The sequence below is a fragment of the Pezoporus flaviventris genome, unplaced genomic scaffold (genome assembly GCF_033815535.1).
Source record: "Pezoporus flaviventris isolate CSIRO_AGI_PZ_B2104156 unplaced genomic scaffold, CSIRO_AGI_Pfla_v1 ptg000023l, whole genome shotgun sequence".
Classification (NCBI taxonomy): Eukaryota; Metazoa; Chordata; class Aves; order Psittaciformes; family Psittacidae; genus Pezoporus; species Pezoporus flaviventris.
In genome coordinates this window covers 15494239-15518254 of record NW_026892571.1, presented here as the reverse complement: position 1 = coordinate 15518254, position 24016 = coordinate 15494239, and the positions used below count along the sequence as shown (strand labels likewise).

At 46.5% G+C, this 24016-nt stretch overlaps 1 protein-coding gene across 1 annotated transcript in view; it reads right to left on the bottom strand.

The window, feature by feature from the left end:
• Positions 1-22910, bottom strand: part of RASGEF1C (RasGEF domain family member 1C) — a 67929-nt gene extending 45019 nt beyond the window's left edge. Inside the window, exon 1 of the mRNA XM_061456983.1 lies at positions 22656-22910. The gene's annotated coding sequence lies outside the window, so the exon portion shown is untranslated. The remainder of the gene's footprint in view (positions 1-22655) is intronic.
• Between the last annotated feature and the right edge of the window lie 1106 nt (positions 22911-24016).

The window sequence follows — 24016 nt, the reverse complement described above, 5'->3', positions numbered from 1 at the left end:
CTTAACACATGGAAAACCACACTGGAAACTTTTGAGACTGTAGAAAGATGCATTTGGGGCTTTAAAATTATTTAAATGATGTGTTTTTGTTTTCAACATTAACTCATCCTCAGGTGTCCGTGTGGGAGGGCAGACAGATGGTTACTCAGCTGAGAAACTTGAGGCGGTTCTGCCTTTGTGCAATGGTAGCAAGCAGCAGTCTGGAAAGAAGATGGGCTTCAGACCGGGCCCAAGTCCAAATACAGGAGACGAGACCGGGGAAACGTCATTTAAGGGAACAGCTCGCATCCAGCTTTTCTGTGGTTGTACTTCAGCTTCGATTCCCAAGACTCACAGATCACAAATGGATCCGGCCATTACACCATGAACAGCTAAAAAGCCCAAGGTGCACATTTTTATACCATATATAGTGCTAAGAATGTGAGCTATGTGGGGAATGAAGATGTTGATGAATGGATTTATTTTATTTGTAGTTTTAATTATCGGGTAAATTCCATTTACCACCTAGAACGTGAATGTGTTTTATTACAATAATAAGCCTCCGGCATGGAGCCAAGACAGAGCTTCCAAGCAAGGGGGAGGGGGCATTAAGTTGTGCTGGCTGGTGTTGAAAGCACTTGACATTTCTCCATTTCATTTCCATGGTGCAACATCATAAATAAGCTCAATAAACTATTGCTTACAGCCCTGGCCAATTTGAAACCCTACCTGGCAGATTTATTTCAAGTATACCCTGTCCTCCAAAGCTGCTGGGAAACAACAACTTATCACTGCCAACCTGTTATTTCTACATCCGACACTGTCTGTAGCATCAGCAAAACCATTCCCAGTGCTGGTTTGCAGAGCTGCTGAAAGTGACTGGAGGCTGATGGTTGCCTGCACTCGTTGCTGGAGACACAGCAGATGAGCTGAGTGACACTTAGCTGTCCTGCATCGCTTGCAGGGCTGAAAATGGAGACCACACAAAAAAGGCAGAAACAGATTTGGATTTTTTCAATTCATATTCCACAGGTTTGGAGAACTAAAGGATTATTCCTTGGCACTACCTGTCCCTTGGAAACAGCAGCAAAAATCCACTGAGGTGTGTGCTCCAAGCGTGTGCTTGTTAAAATACATGCATGTGCCTGGCGTCTTCAATGCAGATGGAAGTTCTTTACTGTGAGGATGGTGAGGCCCTGGAATGGATTGCCCAAGCAAGTGGCAAATGCTCCATCCCTGGCACTGTTCAAGGCCAGGTTGGACAGAGCCTTGAGCAACACGGCCTGGGGTGAAATCCCCCTGCCCCATGGCATGGAGGTTGGAACTAAGGTCTTAAGGTCCTTTCCAACCCAAACCATTCTATGATGCTATGACTGATATTAAGAGGTCTGGGACTTGGATTTTACCAATTGGTGGAAAGCCTTACCTTAAACTGCAAATGAGACAAATGACAGTCTGCTCTGTTAGTTCAGGTACGTGGTGAAGTCAGTGAAACCAACTCAATCCTGGGATTTGATGCCTTGGTGTCAAGCAGTGCCATCGCTTCATACAGCTGTGGAGCTCACACCACAAGAAGCACTTGCAACCCTCACCTGCCTATGGGTGCTTTGACTCAGAAAGTTACTATTTCACACTCACACTGTTCCACTGCTCTGGCTGATATTTCAGCTTGCAAATCAAACCCTACCCTGCTCACCCCCTGACAAGGCTCTTTGCCACCCACCACATCTGCACACCCAGAGTCCTACAGCAGCATTTCCCTCTCACACATTCAATGCAGCAGTGCAGCCTCTGATCCCAGCTGGAGCTGCCGGGCAGAGGGAGACAGTCCAAGAGCTTTCCACATTATCCTGGCTCTCCATGAATGACTTCAAAGGAACACACAGATCCTATCTTCAGGAGATAGCTGGAAGTGTACCGCCTGCGTGGGCAAGCTTGTTCCAGACTTTCATCCTGTAACTTGCAGGATCTCCATGCAGCAGAGACAATTCAAGACCGCATCTGCCAAAGCTTCCTATACTGGGCCCACAGGATGGTCATTTCCAGCTGCCAGATGTATAAGAGAGGATGGGGCAACACCTGTAGCCTCTCCTACGGGACACAAGTGTTTATTCCAAGGTACACAGCAACCACCATTGTTTTGGTTAATAAGCATTCAAATCTTGTCCTGTTTTGAGTTCCAGGATTACTTTTACTAGTTAGTTTACACAACATACATAATTACATTTCCATGAATACAAACCCCATTTCCTGTCGTGCCTTTACATTCATATAAACAGCTCAGCAATATATAAGTGCACATCTGAAGGGTAGCAAGTCCCTAGGAGCTCTGGGTGCATCCCTATAGGAAAGAGCTTTGGCAAAGTGGGGAACAGGAGCTGCACCTGCCTTGCACAGTAAAACAACACTATTCTGAAGAAGGACATACGGGCTCCTGTGTGCAGCTGTGAGGCCCAAGGGAAGCTCCATATGCTGTTAGATTTCTACCTGCTGCTGTCAGACAGAGGTTACTGCAGAAGCTTCTGTGGATGGGGCTGGCATAGTCCCTGTTCACAGCTCTGCACAAACACAAGTGCTCTTCCACAAGTCAGGTTTCAGCAACTGCCAGGTATGCAATGAAGCTATCCATACTGATGATTTTGGGTGAATTTATGGGTTTTCACAAGCATCTTCATGTTTGACAGACTCTGGATTCCCAAACACCCTATCAGGACAGCACTGGAGAACCAGGGACAGAGAAAGGCACATCCTCCACAACTCATCCACTGCAGAACTTATCAGAGAGATCTCGGGAAGGGAAACCTAAGCCGAGCTTCACCTCCACATCCTGCTCGTGCCAGTTGGAACAGGAAGGACAGGACAGAGAGAGAACAAGCTTTTCTCCCACAGCTTCAGCTCAGAGCACTGGCAGGCTCCAGGCTGGGCTGCTGGTGCCATCCCAACTCTAGGAGCCAAACCCCTTTACTCCTCCCAGCCTGTGCCATGCCCAGGGCTGCTGGCAGAGCCTGCCTGCAGGGCGTTTCTGTTTCCTCACCTAAACCCAAGTGTGGATGAACCTCAGTTCCAGGGTGGCAAAGATAAAGATGGTGCAAGCTTCTGCCTCTCCTGGATGAAACCCTGGGTTGTGCCAACCACCGCTGCATTACGCGCATCTCAAACTGTTCCAGCTCTGCATTAGCATTCTGGAGCACAGCTTTATCCTCCTGCCTCTGAGACCAGCCCCTGCTTTACATAAATCTTTAATGAAATGCTCTGCCTCAAGCACTGATGCCTATGAACAAAAGGCAGAGTTGAAGGAAAACACAGTTTTACCTCCATAAAAACAGAGCAGTTCTACAGATAACACACGGAAATTACACTTGCTACACCTCTCAGATCCCTGGAGCACCACTAGAGAGAAGGTAGAACATCAAGACAAGAGAGGAGCTGGGAACAAGTGTTCCCAGAAGGGCATAGAGGAGAGTCAACTGTGGTACATGCTATAACACAGCAGGACCAGTCCTGTCTCCCAAGACACTGGCCTGGTCTATGCACATGCAGAAGGCTGTAAGGCTGCATGTGCCAGGTCAAAGCATCACATGCTCCCCAGCAATGAAACAGGCTTCCCACTTAACCGGGAGACTGATGTTAAAACCTCGAGATTCAAAAACACACACACAAGTCTATCAACTTTATATTCCCTCTGGGATTCCGAGCGCTTACGGTTAATGCTGTCAAGTGTTTCAAGTGCTTCTTTCATGAGTTTAGAGGCTGTAAGCGTTCATCTTCCTTCCCCACCACACACTAAGCAGAAATAAGAATAGAAACCGGGACTGTTGTGAATCAGCACTAGGAATTGTGATTTTAAGATAAAAGTAAGTACCATGAAACTAGAGATAAAATTGCAGGGGCTGTGCACAGTGCAATGAAGACAGTTATGTTCCTAATGTAAAACGGTGACCAGGAGATGTTACAAGGCCTGCAGAGCTGAGAACACAGGCTGCAATGCAAAGACATCAAGCACAGTATAACTTCATACTGTAACACTCGATTGATGTTTCTCAAAGCAGTCCACAGGAGTTAAGGCATGCATCTTCCATTAATCTTAATGGAAAATGTTTGTTTAAATCCCCAAGACTGCCTTGAAAAAGAAACATTTCAGCTTCACCATCTGGATTAGATGCCTAAATTTTCATTTTTAATATTCACATCTGCATGCAGGCCCCCATCACTTAAACATGTGCTTCAAAATGCAATAGCCAATAAGGCTACTCGTGCTCAAAATTAAGCAAACCTGTACACATCCCATCCAGCAGAGATGGGCTTGCTCACATGGGTCTGTGTTTTGCTGAACTGGTGCCTAAAACCTGCACAGAAGCTGCCATAAGGAAGTTACCATTTTGCCAACAAATACCATCGTGTTACCACGCTGCTTCTTATACATCAAGACAAAGGGCAACATCAGAGACATGCTCTGAGACAGACTGGTGTGTTGGAGGCATCAGTTACTTGTGCACATCAGTGTTCTCAGACGTATTCTGGGCTCCCAAGTCAGGGATCTGAAAAGTTAAAAAACTGGTCACAACTGAACATCTTCCATCCTTTAGTTTTGCTGAGCAGCAAGAGTCCTGGATGAGGTTTTCTGTGTCACATAAACAGCTATTGTGAGGATTAAAATAAAGCAAGAAAAACCACCAAAACAATACCTTAAAGTAACAGTAATGTGGAGGAGATCAAACCGCCTGCCTCGGCTACATTTCAAATACATAAAATACAGAGGGCTTTGGCGATTCAATACACCTCAGCTTTGGCTCACTTTGCAGGACAGCACAGGATGACCAGGGACAGAAACTACACTCAAGAGCTTGAGTTGAGTGACCAAAGATGAGCAGGGGCTGTTAAGCCCGTTGGGATGAGGCATTTGGGGAAGGATCACCATGAATATTTGGACCTAAACTCTGACTTGGGAACTGAGGTCTCTGAAAGCATGGAAGTGTTTGGATCCCATCATCTGATTCTTGCTTACTCCGATCAGCGTAAGAGCCTGACAATAAATTAGTGACTTCACGCACACAGTATTTCAGCTTTTTAAAGCCAACAAGCTATTTGTGGCTGCATTTTGAAACTCAGAACCCAGCAATAATCAAAGCTCAGCAGTTTCCATTTTCAGGCACATCCAAGGTAAGCAGTAAATAGGTAAGACAGCAGTTGGATGTTAAACATAATCTGGTGCAACCATGCACAGCGTGAAGGAGAGATGCTGCTCTCCCACCACTGCCTGTTGCTCCCCTTGCAATAGAGACAGCAACTGCCAGAGCAGCAGGGTTGAGTCTGTTCAATCTGCTGATCTAGTGGAAAATTAACACACCAAGAGGCAAAAACCCCTCCACGGACTGCTCTGCCTCTTATCAAAACTGAGCATTGCCCACAGGATGAACCCAGGGAGTCTTCTCCCTTCAGCCACACAACCCAAAAACCCAGAGCAAAGGGGAGAGAAGAGATGCACAACTCCAAAAGAGGAAAGCGACTGCCCCTTTTGGCATCAGTTCATGGGTAGGGTTAAAACCTTCAAGCCCTTCTTGGTGAGCAAGTGGCATCCAGCACATGTAGGGGAGGAGACCAAGCTATGTGTTTGGGGCTAGCCAGCAGACAGGGGCGGGTTTCAGTGTAATACACAAGCAGAGCACGCAGAGATGCACTCATGAAAATCTCAGCATGCGGCTGGCAATCTGCGTGATGCCTTCCCACAGCTGTGTTGAGGCACACTCGAACGCAGGGTGCACAGTTGGCCTCCCCTCCCTACAGCTGTAAGTCTGGACGGAGTCCTGCCAAGCACAGAGGACAGCCATTTTCCGTACCAAATCCCTCCCTGTCCCTGAAACCCTCCATGTATTTCTGCCGTTTATCTTCCTCGGGTGGCTGTCCCAGTGTGAGCTGGGTCCACATAGTCCTAGAAAGACACTCAGCTAAATCCAACTGGCACAGTCTTTTACTCAACGCACTGGTGCTGCCAGCAGACAGAAAGCAAGCTGCAGTATTTTCTGCAGCCATTTATGCATATTCTCCCTGGTAAGGTTATTACCCTGTCTCTTCTGCAGGCAAACACCTTTGGGACCCACATTTCCCCTAACCTCTGCATTAAAGAAAGACAAGGAATTGTGTGAGCAGGTACTCGGAGCCACAGCATACCCTGCAACAAGAACGGGGGTTCCTTGAACTCATTTCTGTGTGAATAACAGCATCATTTTCAGAGAAAGAAGCTCATTTTGATCCTACTGAGTAATTGCACTGATTGGAGCCACCAGTAGATTGCTCTGTGGCTCACTGATTACGCTCAATGTGAATAATTGCATTAACTAAGACTGGCTCAGGCACCACTGAAGACAAGTCAGAGCTGCCAGGAATGGCAGAAGCACTGCACCCACCTATAGAAGGGCCACTGGACCACCCCAAATGCAGGAGGGCAGTAGAAGATGCTTGTGTGGCTGCAGAGGACTGACCTCCAGAAGGTCTGCAGCTCATCAGTTCCTCCCTGCGGCTACATCTTGCTCCTGAGTGGATAGGCCACTTTATACCGTTGTCCCAGACATGAATTTAGTATGCATGACGGTGTTCCTGAGGGCAGCTCCTACACGAAGCTATGCTAAACATGCTGACAAAGGCAAGGGAAGTGACCTGGAAACGACAAAGTGAAGCAAGGCAAGGAGGAAAGATGAGGTTTGCACGGTTCCATCAATAAAGGCAATCGGCTTGCCTGCTGCGGCTGGTGCAGTGCAGGCATTGCTGGGTGTCTCTGGTTTGGGCAAAAGCTCTGCAGACCAGCAGCCAGAAGATTAATCTTGTGCTGCTCAGAAGTGGAGGGAGCTACACACTGAAGGGGAAAAAAGCTGCTTTAGTTTTTCATCACGTAGAATATTACGTCAAACGGCGGAGACGCGCGGTCCTGAGCACAGCGACAGCTTCCTGGCAGCAGGCACGGAGCTGCCACACAATTCTCAGCAGCATAAACTGTAATTCTCAAAGCTGAAGTTCCTTTTCTCATATGAAGCAGCAGCAGAAAAAAATCACTTTTAATATTCAGGGGAAAAAGATCAATTGTAAAAACCTAAAGAGCTGCTTTTTGTGACCGCTGATGTTTTAAACGCCATGAGAGAGAAGAAACTTCCCTTAAATAGGTGCCAGTTAATTAATGAGATTTGGTAAATGAGTGCATTTCCTGCGCCACAAACTACAGGCTTCCACTTCCAAAGTACATTATGTTAAATTGGACAAAGGCCCGTTACTCTGGAATAAAAGATTGCCCACTGGAGGGTTTGCAGTAAAATAATTATTCCAAGAATATCTTCATCCAGGAATACAAGCAGTGTATTTGCAAGTGAAGAACAAGCAACCCTTAAATATAATAAGATCTCCTAAGGGAATTAGTACAGTCAAAGATTTAGCACTTAGTAGCCAAAGGGAACGTGGTATCTGGGCCTACTGGTTTATACAAGAGCTCAGGAGACAGAGGGATGAGCTGCCTCTTGTGCATACTCTGTAGTACTCAGTCACACACTGGCTCTGTGCCCTGCACTATACCATGCAGACTTCATGTCTCAGCCTGTCTCGGTACCCAAGGACCACAGGGTACTTTAATTTAAACGGTGAACTACAGTGTGAGCTGGGTTGTCTGGAGTTAGCCGAGCATTTGGGCACCACGCTGCATTGTGGGGTATGGACAGGACAGGGTAAACAACCCTTAGCACTCTGCAGAAATCCATGGTGGAATTAGGCATTATCATTAAGTGGGTGAGTGCATGGCTTGGGCACAAGATAGTGGTGAAGACGACAAATAGGATGTATGCTCCACTTCACACTGGAGGGCAGAGACATAGGAGCTTTCCAGACAGCCTAAACTCAATGAGAGATGCCAGGAGTGTCACTAACAGAGAATAATTCTGTCACTAAGACAGAAGAGAGACCAGTCACAGGACCAGTCTGGTTTATAAGGACTCTCCCTGGCTCAACCTGTACCACTCTCAAAGCCACCTCCTCCAAATTCCTCCCTTGCCTACAAAAAGCTTTATGCCAGCAGAGCTGTCAGTCCAGATGAAGGGATGCTCAAATATTCACTGGGGGCTCTAAGGCAGGAAAGTCATTTGGGATAGGCACCATCCCAATCACACACTCCAGGTGTCCATTCCCCAGGCCACCAAATGATAATCCTTAGCAGACTGTGTGCTACTGACATAGAAAGACTATTCAGTTCTCTGAATAGTTCTCTGCAATAATGAGCATCAACCTTACCTCCTCAGGAACACCCCTCAGCTCTCTCCCTGCAAACAGCCCAAGTCAACTCACCAGGATGCCCGACTCCTGACTTTCGTTACGGTAAATTAGTCACAGCAGAAGTGTCACTTTAGCATATAAAATTCCCTGCCATTATATTTTCATATCATGCTTTTCCTTCTCTTACACCTGTGGAGTTTTAGCCCACACTAGTTTCATCACCTTCAGACTGTGCTGTTCCTACAGAGGACACTCCTCAGCTTACTGGAACACAGAACAAAACTCACTTGAACCCTCTCTAGACCTTCAGAAAGAAGCACTAACATTAACTTCTTACAGCACTTTCAGTGATATTTCCCATTCCCCAAAATAAATTTCTTTTTCCTACCAGAAGACCCAACTATGCACAGACTTCACCTTCACTGTAGTCGATATATTGATACAGAAGTGAATGCCTTGTAGTACATCTTTGTTACTGCTTTAATATCCTGCCTTTTCCCTATGGCTGTCTGAACTAAATCCATTCTAAACCTTAACTGTATTTCTGTCCAGTGATTTCCAATTCAAAGCCTTTGTATTGCCAATTGCACATAGGCATGCACAACCCTACATGTGCATCTTGTCTTATTACTTTAAGCAACACTTGAATCCTTTTTACATTCTCTTCAAGGCCTTTTACTCTTTTCTCCAAAATGCTATTCAGGTGACCAACTAACCTCACTGAAATATCACTGTTGCTTAATGCTCTTACAGAAGACCATATAACAGAACTATGCATTCACCTTCCATATGCAGATACAAAGTCCTGGCTTGCCTATCAGCATGGTTTTGCTCACTTACGTAGGGATGAAAACACTTTGTTATTCACAACTCCTCTTACACATGCCTGTTTTGGTAGTTCCAAGCAGGAGTGCTGAGCTATGCCATAAGAATCATCACTTTTTCTTCTGCAATCTATTTACATGGACAGTGCTATCAGTTACCATAGATTTTGCATGCTAACAGGGTGACTAGAACACCAGCAGGACAGCAGATAGCTCTCCTATAGGAGATCATACCCCTCATCTCCTATGACCTGTCACCCCTGCAATGGTAGCAGGGAGGAGCTTTCCAGGCCTGGTTTTATGCTCTCAGCCACCCCGAGGTGTGGACATGGGCATCAGATTAAGCTGTCACAGGCAGGATATGGCTGAAGTCTACAAAGGGCTTATCCTTCCCACAGCTTGTGCCAAAATAGCTGGGGAAACAACATGGAGACTCAAGCACTGGGATGCTCCCCAGAAACTCAATTTACAGTCAGCCTTCAGAAGGTATTGGTATACCTATGAAGTCTGGAGGACCATACTGGTTCTCAGCTGTAGGTGATAAAAGGAAGACAAGAGAAGCAGCAGTCCCTTCCACAAGCCCTGGCTGCTTGGGTATCTGCTGGTAGCAAGCATTTGACTTCTCAGTCTGGGTGGTTTTTAAATTGGAGTCACTTTCAGCATCCTGTTTGGAAAAACCATTTCTTAATGTGCTTTTGTCCATTGGGATAAACGCATCATTTCTGTGCTCTGGTTAAAAATTGAGACTTTTTCCTGTTTAAAGGAACTGGAATTTGTATGCTGCATAAAACTACATAAAAATACACTTTTCCTATTGTGAGCGTGAATAAAGAGAAAGAAATCTTCCTACACAAGCACGCCAGAACAGATGCTCAAGCGGCATAATAAGCATTTTAAAATAGTTTGGGAAAGAAAAGAAAGACAAAATTTGAAGTTAATATTCCTCATGGAATGAGATTAAAGATATTATTTTACAACCTACTTGAAGCATCATATCAATTTTCATCTGCACTAACAAAAATAAATTAGAATCTGATCTTCCATACATTAAAATTACCATTTCATGCAGCAGTCAATGTTTCCGAGATGTATGTGCCCTTTGGAACTCCTGCCACAAATAGAGCTGGATTTAGGGACTCCTGCACGAGCAAATTTATGACATCAATTCTTTCCAAAGGAGGATATTGTCATGTACAAAATGCAATGTGGACAGCTGGGGAAAAGCATCCAGCACTGAATAAAGACTCTCAGCTTTCAAGAGGAAAATAATTAGAACCAAACAACTAAGGAAATAGTCATGTTGCATGACACCAACTGTTGGGTGACCAGCAGAGCCCTGTTTGGAGCACGCTCATCACCCAGACAGTTAATAATTCACAAGCAGTGCCCCCATCCGCAGCTCAGCCTCTCACAAGGATGCTCATTTGCAGAGCAGGATACAACTTGCTGTTAGGCAGGAGAAGTTCAATAGTAATCAACCAAAAGAGCCCCCACTTTGTGCTGCTGCCTGCAGAACAAATCACCTGCCTGTGGGTTCTGACAGTCCCGTCACCTGCTGTTTCATGAGAGCTGTACCTAGAGACACACAGTGCACTGCAGCAGCACTGCCAGCCCTCAGCCATGGGGAGGGAGTTCAGAGCCCGAGTCCAAAGCTGGGAAACTGCAACCATTATCTGAGCGATTCAGATAGAAACCGCTGGAAAGACAGAAGGTTCAATCTCAAATTTGCATCCAGCAACTTATCCTCGTAGGTTTTCTTCGTATCAATTCACTGTTAAAAAAGAGCCACATGAAAAAGGATAATTGAAGCAAACAGTTGCACATTGGGAGATTTACTCCAAATCCTCCCAGGGAGCCTGCAGCAGGCTTGCAAGTGCATGGCTTTTCTTTTGCAACCCAGGACAGCAATACATCTAACTGTGCTAAAGTGAAATTGTCAGGTGCACTGATTTAAGGAGATAATACAGTGAAGGCTCAGGGACTAGATACAATCATAAATAGATGCAGGCAGAAGCTGCTTCTTTGCTCTTTACTATCAGTTGTATTGGATGGGAAAGGCATAACACAACTGCCTTGAAGGAAAGAGTGGCTGGGGTAGCCTTCTCCTCACCTGCTCATGGCATACACTCATGACCCAAGTCCAAACCCAGCTCGTCCCTATCGCCTTTGCTTTTCTGGCTTAGAAAAACCCAGCTCTGGTCACCAGTGCAAACAGCGACATTCAGGTGTGTGAGGCACCACGTGTATAAGGGTTCAATCTCCTCCAGCCAACAGTGGCAGGTGAAAGACTCAGTTGCTGAAGAGGTCAAAAACAACCTTTCTTATGTTCTTCTGTGTCTACATTTCTACTACTGAGCTCTGCAGTAAGTCATGGCAACACACAAATGATGAGAAGCTCAGTAAAGCCATGGGTGGGAAATGCCTATGTACAGCAGAGACCAAATAACTACATAAGCTGTCAAAGAAACCCACTTCCCCATCTCCGGAAGCCATGCAGAGAAGGTCTTCATAGCCATCTGCTTGCTCCCTGTAAGCACTCGGATCCACAGGTCCCACTGCAAAAACAAATCCAGCAACTGGAAAGCCCCAAGGCCATCCTTCTAGTAGCACACAGGCTGAAGTCTGCTACCCCAGTGTTGGTGACGCTTGGTCACACACGTTTCTCTCCCTCTGTTGCTTGCAAACATCCTCTTTAAGACATAGCTATGTCAAATAGTCCTGTCACCATTTTCCAAATAACTCATATGAATGTCTTGCATTTGTCAAGTGGTACCATAAAACATGGGGCTGCACACACCACAAACACTGACAGATTTCATTAATACAGTCCAGTAGCAGCATGTGGAGAATATTTCTGTTGGTGTTCATTATTTTTTATGAAAGGTAAACGACCCCTTTGGGGAAAGGGTAACTTGTGCTGACAGCATCTTTACTTTTAGGGGAAAAAAGAGCAGTGGGGGAAGGATCAGAGGCTTTGCAAATCTAAGTCATGGTACAAATTTCTCTGGTCCTGTGGCAGGAAAAACCATTCTGTTCCTCCCAAGATTTTACTGTCAATCATTTTATAAGCTGGTCTTGCTAAACTGGTTACCTGAGTAATCAATAGAAATAATAAGATACACACAAATAAAATCCAGATATTGACCGAGTCTCAAAACACAAGTTCCCATGATTGAAAGTCACTTCCTTAATATACTTTCCTATTTTAAGGGCAAATACTTCTAAATGAGGTAGTGAGTGATTCTGCTCCTCACTGCAGGGCTAACGCTAACCAAAGTTAGCTAGCTGCACGCACATTGGTCTGCTACAGCATTCTCAAACCCAGGAAGCAGTAAGATTTCAGAGGTTTAAGTCTCATTAAGTCTTCTTAATTGTTGTTTTACTAATTGGGGTGGAGTAGTTTTGCCATTACTTTAGCTGTTGATGAACAATTAAGTAGACTGTGGCATTAATTCCTTCTTGACCTGCTGAGGAAAGCCACACACACGAGTGCAAGCTCCCCAGGAGACAAGCAAACTGCACCTCAATGGGAACAAACACCATGTTCCTTACTCTGCTCCTTATTCAGAGGGTGAACCATTTGCACACTCATGCCCATTGGCTTCCCATACCTTTGCAATAGAGGACTGAGACTTGTCTTCAAGCTGCAGAGGTCTGCACTGAAGAGAGTTTCTGCTGTCACCATGATGGAAGATGGGGAGAGCAGATCTCTTTTTCCCTTTGCAAATGAACAGCATCTGCTCCCCAGATCATGAAGCACCCTGAGCACTGATGGGACAGATCAGAACCCTCCATCCCTGCCCACCATTGGGAGCCTTCCCAAGCAAGGACAAAGGCGCAGCATAGCTGAAAGGAAGAGCAATGCACAACTCAAGGGGCTGGTCTGGCTTTCGGAGTGTCGGCACTTAACTTGTGCTCTGCTACATCACACAGCAGCCTCTGGGCAAGTCCCACAATCTCGCTGTCCCTCTGTTTCCGTCTATCAAAAGTGGATAAAGGCCTGTCTCTTAACATGAAGGACTCCTTGATAAATTATCACCAGGCACCCCACCCAGCAAGTGGGAAAATAAAGGGCATGGATTTACCTAAAAATCCTCCAGTTACAAAACTGCTACCAGAAAACTCTACAAATCGAGACCTTGGAACCTCATTAATTAAATCAATGGGAATTCTATCATTAATTTATAAGAAAGCTCAAACCTAACAGGAAATTGTTTATATTGACCAGCATACAAACCCCTTCCATGGAGCCGCTCAGCAGTACCTCCCTATCGAACAGCCCTTGCAGCCCAGCTGCATTTTGCATCTCTGCTGCTCCGTTTGTCATCTCAATGCACCATTTGTTCCTCAGAACACAGATCATCTTACACAAAGCAGTTGTCACGTTTCTTCCTAGGCCCTACCATCTCAAGCACTTTACACATTCCTCTCCACATGTGCTCATAAAAATCACTTGCCATAAGAGTTTTTAAATGGGGCTGGTCAAAACACCAAGATTGAAGGTGTGCAAGACAGAACCTCAGATTCCTTGTGCTACTTGCTGAAACACTCATACACACAAGCCTTATACAATAGGCTTTTCTTTCCCCAACATATCACCGAGATATTTGGACGTGGCTTGGAAAGGAGAAGAATCCTGCTGGGAGGGGAGCAGAGAGAGACACAACAATCTTAAAAGGAAACTTCATGCATATAAAAGCCTACAAGAAGTAAACCCTGGCTATCCACAACAGAAACTACTAGGAAGTGATCTAAAGCAGTTTGGAAATACTGTTACAGTGTTCGGTTGAACACCTCCTTTACAATACACACATTTGGCAGGCTATTTATAGTCCAAGGGGAAAAGCTCCCGATTCCCCCTATCCAAGCACAGCAGGCCACAGTCTGTTTGCAGCAAAGGCCATAAATTTTGAGCAACTCCAATAGACACTAACAAGTCACTGGATTTATCTCAATTTAACTGATTTCAGTAAACTTAAAACAGCCATACTCAAGACAAGGACTCTCAATCTCAAAGGCACTCAAGCCCCTACTAGACTTGCTACTGTGTAGATAGCAATTGCCGATTTATTGGCTGCAAAAGACTGTGGATCACGTATTAGTATTTGCTAATATCTCTGCTTAAATTGGCCTCTAATGGTCCAACCTTACTTGCATTAATGAGAACGGAACAACACCTATTTTCATTAATGGAGTTAAATGAAGTTGTAGCAGTTAGCATCTGACCAGGATAAAGGAAAACATTTGGACCAATTCATCTTACTGGCTGCTTTTTATCCGATATGAACATTTCAAATCTAGGGCTGCAGAGAAATCTTACTGCTGTTTCAAAACAGAAACAAACCAAGGTGTTGAGAAGTGGAAATCCACCTCTCATTCACTTGGGTCCAATTCAGAAGTAACCCTGACGGAGCCAGGGCAGCTTCAGGAACATAAATACAAAGTGACAGGGAAATCCAGCCTACTATTAACATCCCATATTTCATGGTTCTTTCTATTTCACAGTAATACACCATGTTAAGCTGCTTATTAGATGGGCACATTCTCCTAACCGCATCGAGACTTGTATTTTATGTTGTGCTCACCACCAGTCCTCACTGCCCTTTAATCATAATTCTGCTGTCGTTTGCGGTTCCACTTTGGAAGATACTCGCTTTAATACACAAGCTGGATTGCTGTTAGAAGAGAGGCATACGAGTAATGCCTCGAAAGGGACTTGTTCATAACCATCCCTGTTTATACAAACCTCTTGCGCATTTCCTAACAATCTATACTCCAAAATACTTCTGTTGGCTTACATGATGCCGTGGCCCATGCTTCCAAGCCCCACAGCACACCAATTCATATCTAACGACCTTCCTGAAATGACCTAATGACAGCTAATAACTGTGCCATAAAGAACAAAAAGGTTGTTGCACAAAAGGTCTTCGTGGAATGAAAAAAAGACCAGATTTTTATTAGCAGAATCACTAACGGACACATGGTTTTCATCCGATGGATTTATTTTTGGGAAATGCCTCGTATCAAATAATGAAGTTATCCTAGAAAACAAAAACAAACCCAAACCTGCGATTTCAAAAGGCACACTGCAGCCTGGCAGCTTATGAATGAAATGCTGCGTAGGTGTTTATGTACATTTATACTTTACTACACCACATTAAGATACAAGACAACTGCAGACAACAAGCTGATGCTCTCCCAGCTGTGTACACTATGGAATAATACCTTCTAGCAGGGCTTAGCCAGCCTCGCTTGGGAGACCAAAGGATCCAAATCATCTCCAGCAAGCTGAGTAAGAAACAGCAGCGACTCTGCCTTTATAAAGTTTGTGTTGCTGGTGTTTTAGAGCCATACACACAGAACATCTGAAACGCTGTTTAACACATGCACATGCCAGGAACAAAAGCACAAATCCTGTCCCTGATGCATAGAACAAGTATTCAAGGCTTGTGCTGGCAGTTCCCCATGGATCCCGAGAGGAACAGAAATCTCTCCTCTAGGTCTTGGCACAGCAGCAGCCATGAGAGGATGCTGACCTTGTTCTCCAGCAGTGCTCGGAGATGGGGAGCACTAATTGCACCTCTCCCTCCATCTCCTCATGTTGGAGGACAGAAAATGCCAAGGACACTGCTCCTCAGCATGGCTTATTGCCTGGTTCTTACATCTTGCCAGTGGTTCATCTACACCGACATTCACCCCCAGGTCCTGAAAGAGAAAGGTCCCATCTCACCTTCCTCTATGCCTTACCCTGCTTTCATCCTGCACCCCAAACTTGTATAAAATCACTGCTAATCTCACAGAGGCAGACATCCACATCTGACAGCTCATGTAGGACCAAAGAGCCAAGTACTCAACGTGGCAGTAAGAAAACAGCTAAATAGCTAACAGCCTGCAGTCTTAATCTGCAAATGCCCAGGCTCTTTAGGGAGGTTCTGCAGAGTTTCAGTTCCATGAACGAGATGACAGATTTGAATGAAGTGATGGAAAAGACTGGAAGATCTCAACAGCCACCTTTGCTCTCTGCAGACCCATTGGAACATAGCATCCTGCCTGTGTTCCAGCTTCAGAACAGCTAAAATCCCACTGAGCCCTGATGCTTTCAGAGGGTACCTTCTCCAGCCCAGAGGGCACAGCATGGGACTGTGTGAAGATGTTCCTGAGGTCTCTTCTCTTGCCTGACTTCTATATCCCTGTATGATCCTCATTCTGATACCCTTTCCTGAGCTCTAGCACCACAGAAAGCATCAGGCCTTTTGCCAGCACCAATGTGGAATGTTGCAGCTTCTTACACTTGTGGCTTCCTCTTCTAACCTGCTTTAACTTGTAGAAGATACATGGAATATGAGCCCAAACCCAGGTGACCAGGCTGTACACGCTACGTGATGCTTATACACATGCATTGGAACTGACTTTATGTACACATTCAAAATTGCTGTGATCAGGAAATGAGCCATGAAATGTGTAAGCGACGGCACATTAATAATCTGCTTTATAGCTTACATTAGAATCTTTGGAATTTCACAGCCAGACTTTTAAATAGGTCAAAAATGTGGTAATCACACTTAATGATCGCGCTGCGATATGCACTGCATCAGAGCCAGGAGTGAGGAAACCTGAGCAGAATGGATATGGACTCCTGGCACATTCAAAAAGCATTTAATGAACCTCAAGCACAAAACACAGAGCCCAGGCCAGAAGGGGTTTTTTTTTTGCTTTAGTCCAGAAATGAGTTGCGTGATTCCATAGGATCACAGAGCTCCAGTGCGGTGCCTCCATACCTTCCTTTTAGCTAGCCCTGCGGATTAGAAAAGGATTTGGTCACTTACAAGTAGTGAGCACTTAGTGGTGAAAAGAAAGCCTTCCCCAGCTGAGGAGCGTGGTTTATTACTGTACTCACCCATGCACGTTTCACCCCAAGTAGGCAGAGTTAAAACACTTTCCTGGGTAGCAGCATCCTGATTGCTTTTAAAGAGCAAGAATCGACAGACCCATCACTGTGCCCCATTTGGGGCAGACATAACCATCCAGGCTCCAAACCAGCCGAGCCCGTCACAGTTTTTCTAGGTTTAGATACATGCTTATATTCTCTTTGCACCAACCTGACTTTAGGTGCAATAAACCTGATGGGAAAAGCGTGGAAAGAATGAGGATTTAGGAAAAACAGCTGCTGCTAATTAATCCTGCCCTGCCACTCTGCTGAGGCATAACCAGAAAGGTAAACCAAGGAAAAAATAAACCAGTTCTACTCTATGAAAACAAAGTCAATGTTTGTCTACTGTGAAAGCACAAAGTCAGCAGGGGAGACTGCTTGGAAGCTTATAAGAAAGCAGAGAGAAATGTTTTTTTCCCAGTTTCTTTTTTCCTCCAGTCAAACTTGGCTGCTTCTAAAAAACAAAGCAAGGCAAAAGATGAAAGGGCTTCTTTTCTGAAGCCAAAGATGAAGAATACAAAGAATATTAATGACTAACAGGTCTGTCTGTGAACGCCATGAGCTTAGCTGCAGTAGGGACAAAAAGGAAGAGCAGCACTGCTATTAACTAATGAAGTTTCTGATCTGACGAGTGGTGATGAAGGCTGATTTGGGTCATTTATGGAAAGGAGCGATAGTTCAGCAGAACACAGGTTCCCTGCGGAGGGGAAGAATTAAAAAGGAAGGATGCTGTTATATATATGCAAAAGCTCAGGGTGGTTGTGGTTCATTCACAAAGCATGTAAAGGCAATAAAATCCCAATTAGGGCTTGATGTCCCTTACACATCTGTATGCACAGGTACACCAGGCAGCTCTCCTGTGGGAAACCTGAGAATTGCTGCAGATTTGTCACTTGCCTTATATTACAAAACACTGGATTCTGAGGAACCCCATTTCCTGAAGGAAAACTTCAAAACACACATAAGCTTGCCTTTGTCAGGGTTATTGGATCCTGGCCACTGCAGCTTCCCAAGAGCTCAACATCCCGCAATGGTCCAGGAGGGTCTTTCTGACAAAGGGATGCGGGCATCTCTCACCTCCATGCTACCCCACAGGGGCACAGCCACACAAGCTCAGCACAAACCATGTTCGTCCATGTCTGATATTTGCCTGCTCTCTTTTGAGAAGTTCTTCTAATTTAAGGAGATGAAGCACAGTAAAACCAGGAAGAAAAAGAAACACAACAACTCGGAGCCAAAAGTGACACGAGACAAACTTCACATTTGGAAACTGATTCATTTGCCAGCTCATAGGCATACACACCTAGCATGTCTATATTTATATGCATGGACTCAGGCTCCCTGCTCTGTAGAGAGTATTTTTAAACCAGCAAGAAATCAAGAATCACTACATTTACAGGAGAGAAGATGGCAGAATCCCCTTTCTCTAAGCTCCAACCACTCAGGTTACAGGAGTCTTGACACAGCAGCTCTCCTCATAGCATCCAACAAGATTGAGAGCCAGGCAGGTATTATCTCTGAGATTCCTTCTCTTAACAGGCCACTGCTCACTCCTGCAGACAGACTGTATTTTGGATTGGAGTCTGATCCAGCAGATGATACAAGAAGCCTTTGTGTAGGGATGGGAATCTGGGGAGCATGCTGATGGCGTGAAAGATGGCAACGTTTAACCAAGTGCTGCCAGAGAGCTGTGCTGCTGCCCCTGCCTTATGGGGCTGAGAATTAAAAGCTGCAAGTTCAATGCCCAGCTTTGTCCACAACCCAGTGGTCTCAGCAGATCACCAAACTCCCTCAACGTCTCCTTCTGGAAAACGGGATAAGGACACGTCTCAGCAGCATCACAAAGGTTCGTTAATGCTTGTAAGCACTTTGTAGATAAGGAACATCAAGACAGCAGTTAGCTGAGGGATTTGGGGCACAGACAGGCATAAATCCAAAGTACTCATATCATATACTCTTTTTAGACAAGCACAGCAGCAGATCAGCTCCCTGCATTTAGTAGTCTGTGGGCTCCATCCTCTCAACATACTGAGCACTCTGCCTTTGATCCAAAAAATGAGTCCAGGGAGAATATTCACATGTTCAATGTTAATCATATGCTTAAATCCTCTGAATCTATAAAGAGGGTAAAAGAGAAAAGCGTTCCCCAGCTCCAAAACAAACACCAGTTCCTAGAATTTATATTTAGGACATGAGCAAACATTTGAGCAGCGAAGGAAAGGCCTTCACTACACACCTGCGAAGCTTTTGCATCCCTGAGGAAGCCTGCAGGTGGGAAACGTGTCCAGAGTGAGTTTGCTTAAACAAGACATTTCTGACAAAACCAATGCGATGCTGTTAGAAGGAAGAACCCCAGAGCTGGTGAACAACGAGTCCACAGGCAGAGCAGTCCTTGAGCAAGTACATGAGAAAAAGGAGTAAATGCAGTTTGCTAAGGAACTCACTGCACAGATTTAAACTTATGATTATTAATTCATTCACTGCCATTAATTCCTTCATTTAAGCGTCTACTGTGAGAGAAAAGGCGTTCCTCAGAGCACAGGCACTGCCATCCAGTCCTCACAAGCAGCACGTGCCATCAGCATCACATGGAAAGCATCTTCTCCTAACTGTATCGGAGAGCCACACCACTGAGCAAAAGTCATTGAGTCCCCCTTAAACCCTTGTCCATTTTAAGCACACACGGCTCTCATCTTAGCTGTCCAAAACATTTAACTCCATCTACATCCAGCTAAACTCCTGGCCTAGCTGATGGCTTAAGGCTACAAGACCTAAGCTATCTGGCCCAGTGTCCAGAAGTCCCTGCTCTTGCCTCAGCCCCACCTTGACTCATTTCCTGCAAGTACATCAAATTGCTGGAGCAAGAACACTTCCCTTGCTCAGGTGAGCTCAGAAGGGCAAGAGCAGGGACCTGCATGAGGCTGCACTGAGCTCCATGGGGTCCCACCACACTGCAGAGCAGAGCACTTCAAGCTACATCCATGACTGCAGCGTGGATGTATCCCTGACCAGATCAGCATCTGCAGCGCAAATAACCAGCTTCCAGAGATGAGTTCCAAACCCTTGTTAAACAAGCACGTATAGCAAGAAAAGCCTCAGGCAACTGAAGGACGACTATCCAGAGCTTCATTGCTTTAGCAGATCCATAAACATTACCCAGCTTACTCACAGCAACATCATGCTTCACCAGCAACATGAAAAGGACGGATCACTCTCACACCAGTGTGAATAGCCCAAGATGCTAAATAAGGCTGCTAACTATTGCTGAAGATTATTATTAAAGAACCCTTTAAGACTGTTGTCTCCAAATATGATTAAATAACACTTCAAACCCTTTCAGCTGAGCATCATTAGGTGGAGGTGACTTGAAGCTATAACAAATGTTTTCTCCTGAAGTAATGGCTTTCTAAGAATGGAGCTGTATTTTAATGGAATGCACCACTTTTAAGTGAATAAACCAGAAGGAGCTGTATCAGCTGCACCTCGCAAAGGGTTAACAAAGCAATTATTTTCCTTGGTTGGCTGAATTACAGCTATACAAAATGCCAAGGAGGCAGAATTGTATTCCTACCTTCACCCGCAGTAAACCAAGAACCACAAGGGATGGAATTACATTACAGGGTGAAGCTGCAAGTGGTCCAAGGGAAGGTTTGTTTCTCCACCTCCTTTGCACACTCTCTGCAGTCCCAAGGTTTGTAGCTACTACAGAACAACACAAAGCTCACCACTATTGCAACTCATTAGCAAGAGCTGGCAGACCCCCCTGCTTGGGAAACCCTCTGGAGAGGACTGAATGCCCCAGCAGACACCACTGTGACTTTCTCATCATTTTCCTGGAGGAAGCCACACTGTCCCTCACAGTGGGGTAAGCTACAAGGCATAAACCCAAGTCTGTGCAGTCTTGGAGCATCTCTGACAAGTTAAGACCTTTTAGGCATCTCTGGTGCCTTTGCTGTGTTCAGTGCCTCCACAAACATGACAGAGGACAGCTCTAACAGCCTTCAGTGCCAGGTACCTTTCTCTGGCTACAGCTTTGACTCCTCCTTTTCTCTACCATTTCTTTGCTGTAATCTATAAAGACCCAGAGGGTAACAAATAAATGTTACTCCCCATCCTCATCCCTTTAGTCACTCACCCTTCCCCACCCTGCATAGGCAGTTCACTCCTCCTCCTACCCTAACAAAATGAAGGCTATTTAGAGTGTCCTGGAAAGCAGAGCACAGGAAGGTGCATCTTCCAGTGCCAAGGAAGGCAGAGACACCTCTAGGCAGGACGTACCCTTGGCTCCGCCACAGAGCACAGGCAATCCACAGCAGGTGCTGAACCTGGGTGAGGACTGCTTGAATACACCTATTGTGCTATATTGGTTTGACAGCAATTATTACATTCCAGTCTAATTTCCTTCTGATCTACAGCTCTAGCTCCTGAATGACTCCCATTAAGTCAATTACTAATGTGGTGGCACTCTGGATGTTTGCCTTAAATACGAAGCCCAGGAAGCTACTAAACCAACGACTTATTTTTTTCTATGAAACACATGCCCAGGAAATTTCTTCTGCGAACAGAAGCGTCAGGATTTTAGGTTTCAACAACAACACAAGATGTGCCGCCACCACCACCACCATACTTGGAAAACCCAGCAGCAGGGAGCTGTACTAAAGGACCATCAAGTCTACAGAATACAATCCAAGCGCAAATGGTTCCTCATCTGCACTTCACTTTCCCCCTCATCTCCCCGTTTCATGCTGTGCAGGAGCATTGCTGAGGACCAGTACCCAGCGTGGGTCCTCACAGAAGCCACCAGAACACCCCAAGCTATACAGTGTCACCCAGGAACACCCTGGGTAGCAAAGCCAATACTGATGGACAGGGTCTGCGCAGCTGCTCCCATGTCCTCTTAATCAGGCACCACGGTCACACTGATACTGTAAGCACATCTTTGACATAACATAGCATGACGATTTCTTCAGAGACACAGAAATGCAGAGCATACAAATAAACCTGAACGCTGAAACCATTTCATTGTTCATAAGAATATGCACATTGCACCTGTTACAACCAAGGGCACTGCCTGTGCCTCGGAGCTGGTTATTTCAGCTTCTAACAAGCCTGTCTGTCTGGGAGAGCTGTTAAATTCCAGGAGTAAATAAAGCGCAACAACATCATTTTACAGCAAGAAATCATTAAGGAATACACAGAGAAAGGTCTTTACAGCCAAGGTAAGGAAAACAGCCCTCAAAGTGGCGTTTTCCTCCAGCTCCATACAGCCGCTGAGTCAGTCGGAATCAAATTTAGCCGAAACAAAATAACTCCAGGACTGATACCGGGGAAGTCCTCCCCCGGAACAAACGTTTGGGAGCCCAGCCGCAGCCCCCCAGCCCAGCCCTCCCAGCGCAGAGCAACGCAGGGCGCTCCCCGCGACCCTTCCAGCCCCATCCCGCAGGAGGGACCGGCGGGCAGAGGCGACGCTCCCACCGCCCCGCAGGGAGCAGGTGGCGGAGCCGCTTCCCGCAGCCCAGCCCCGGCGCGACACGCGTGGGGAAGCGGGGGGATTTTACATGGAAAGAGGGAAGCGGAGGAGCGCGGGGAGGGAGGCGGCATCCCGGGCTGCGGCAGCGCGGGGCGGGCAGGGTGCGGGGGGAAGGGACCGGGACCGCGACCGGGACCGGACTCACCGAGCTACGCGCGGCTGCTGCCCCCGCTGCCGTCCATGGGGGCGGCGGGGGGACGGGAGCCCGCTGCGGGCGAGAGCAGCCCCAGGATCCGCCGCATCTGCCCGCGCTGCCGCCGCCGCCGCGGAGGACGAGGAGGAGGAGGAGGAAGAGGAGACCGCACCGCACCGCACCGCCCCGGAGCCCCGGCGCAGCCCGGCCGCAGAGCGCCGCCTGCCCGCCGCGCCCGGGAGGGACCGGCAGGGGACCGGGAGGGGCAGGTGCAGGCTCCCGGGGCGGTGCAGCTGCCGGAGCGGTGAGAGGGGGGGCGAGGGGAGGCTGGAAGCGCCTGTGCGTAACGTGGCCGGGCGCGAATCCGCCCCGCGAGGGCTTTTAATGAAGTACAGATGTTCCCTAATACAATTATATCGTCCTCGGCCTCGTAATTGGCTTTGGCAGTCGGGCTGATTGAAATCCCCCCATCCCGCTTGCTCCGTGGCTGCAGGGGGATGGGGCTACCTCGTGAAATAAGAGGGACCCCCAATGTACCCAGAACCCTGCTCCCGTGACCGCTGAGTTTAGAGGCCTGGGATTTCAACGGAAGCTTTTGGCTCACAGCAGGTGAAAATAAGGGGCAACATTTATTTACATCCTAGACTGGATCCCTTATCGGAAGAGAGGACAGAACATGCTAGTTGTTCAGGCTGGAGAAGAGAAAGGCTCCAGGGAGGCTTTACTGCAGCCTTTCAGTACCTAAAGGGGCTAACAAGAAATCTGGAGAGGGACTTTTATAAGAGAATGTAGTGATAGAACAGGGGTGAATGGCTTTAAACTGACAGAGGAGAGGTTTAGATTAGATATTAGGAAGGCATTCTTCACTGTAAGGGTGGTAAGACACTGGTAAGCTGTGGCTGCCCCATCCCTGGCAGTGTTCAAGGCCAGGCTGGACACAGGGGCTTGGAGCAACCTGCTCTAGTGGAAGGTGCCCCTGACCATGGCAGGGGGTGAGAACTGGATGAGTTTTAAGGTCCCTTCCAATCCCAACCAGTCTATGATGAAAGATTATCACAGATGTTAGAGAAAGGCCAACCTATTGAACAGGAGCACAGCACCGTCACCATATCTGTGCTCTCAATGGGCCTGGTTAAAACACTCCTGTTCTCCCCAGCTTGGTTTGTCTTTAGAGAAATTGCCAATGAGGGCATGCTAATACAAGCCAGATGTGTGGGTGTTCTATGCATGTATGTGGGGAAAACGGATCAAGCCCACAAGTTCATCTTGCAGAGGACAGGCAGCCAACACAAGCTGGTGATTTCTAGTCCCTGCAAGCCCCAGACCAGAGTTCTTTCGCCCGATGACTCAAAGCTGAAACATGGCCGTGCCAT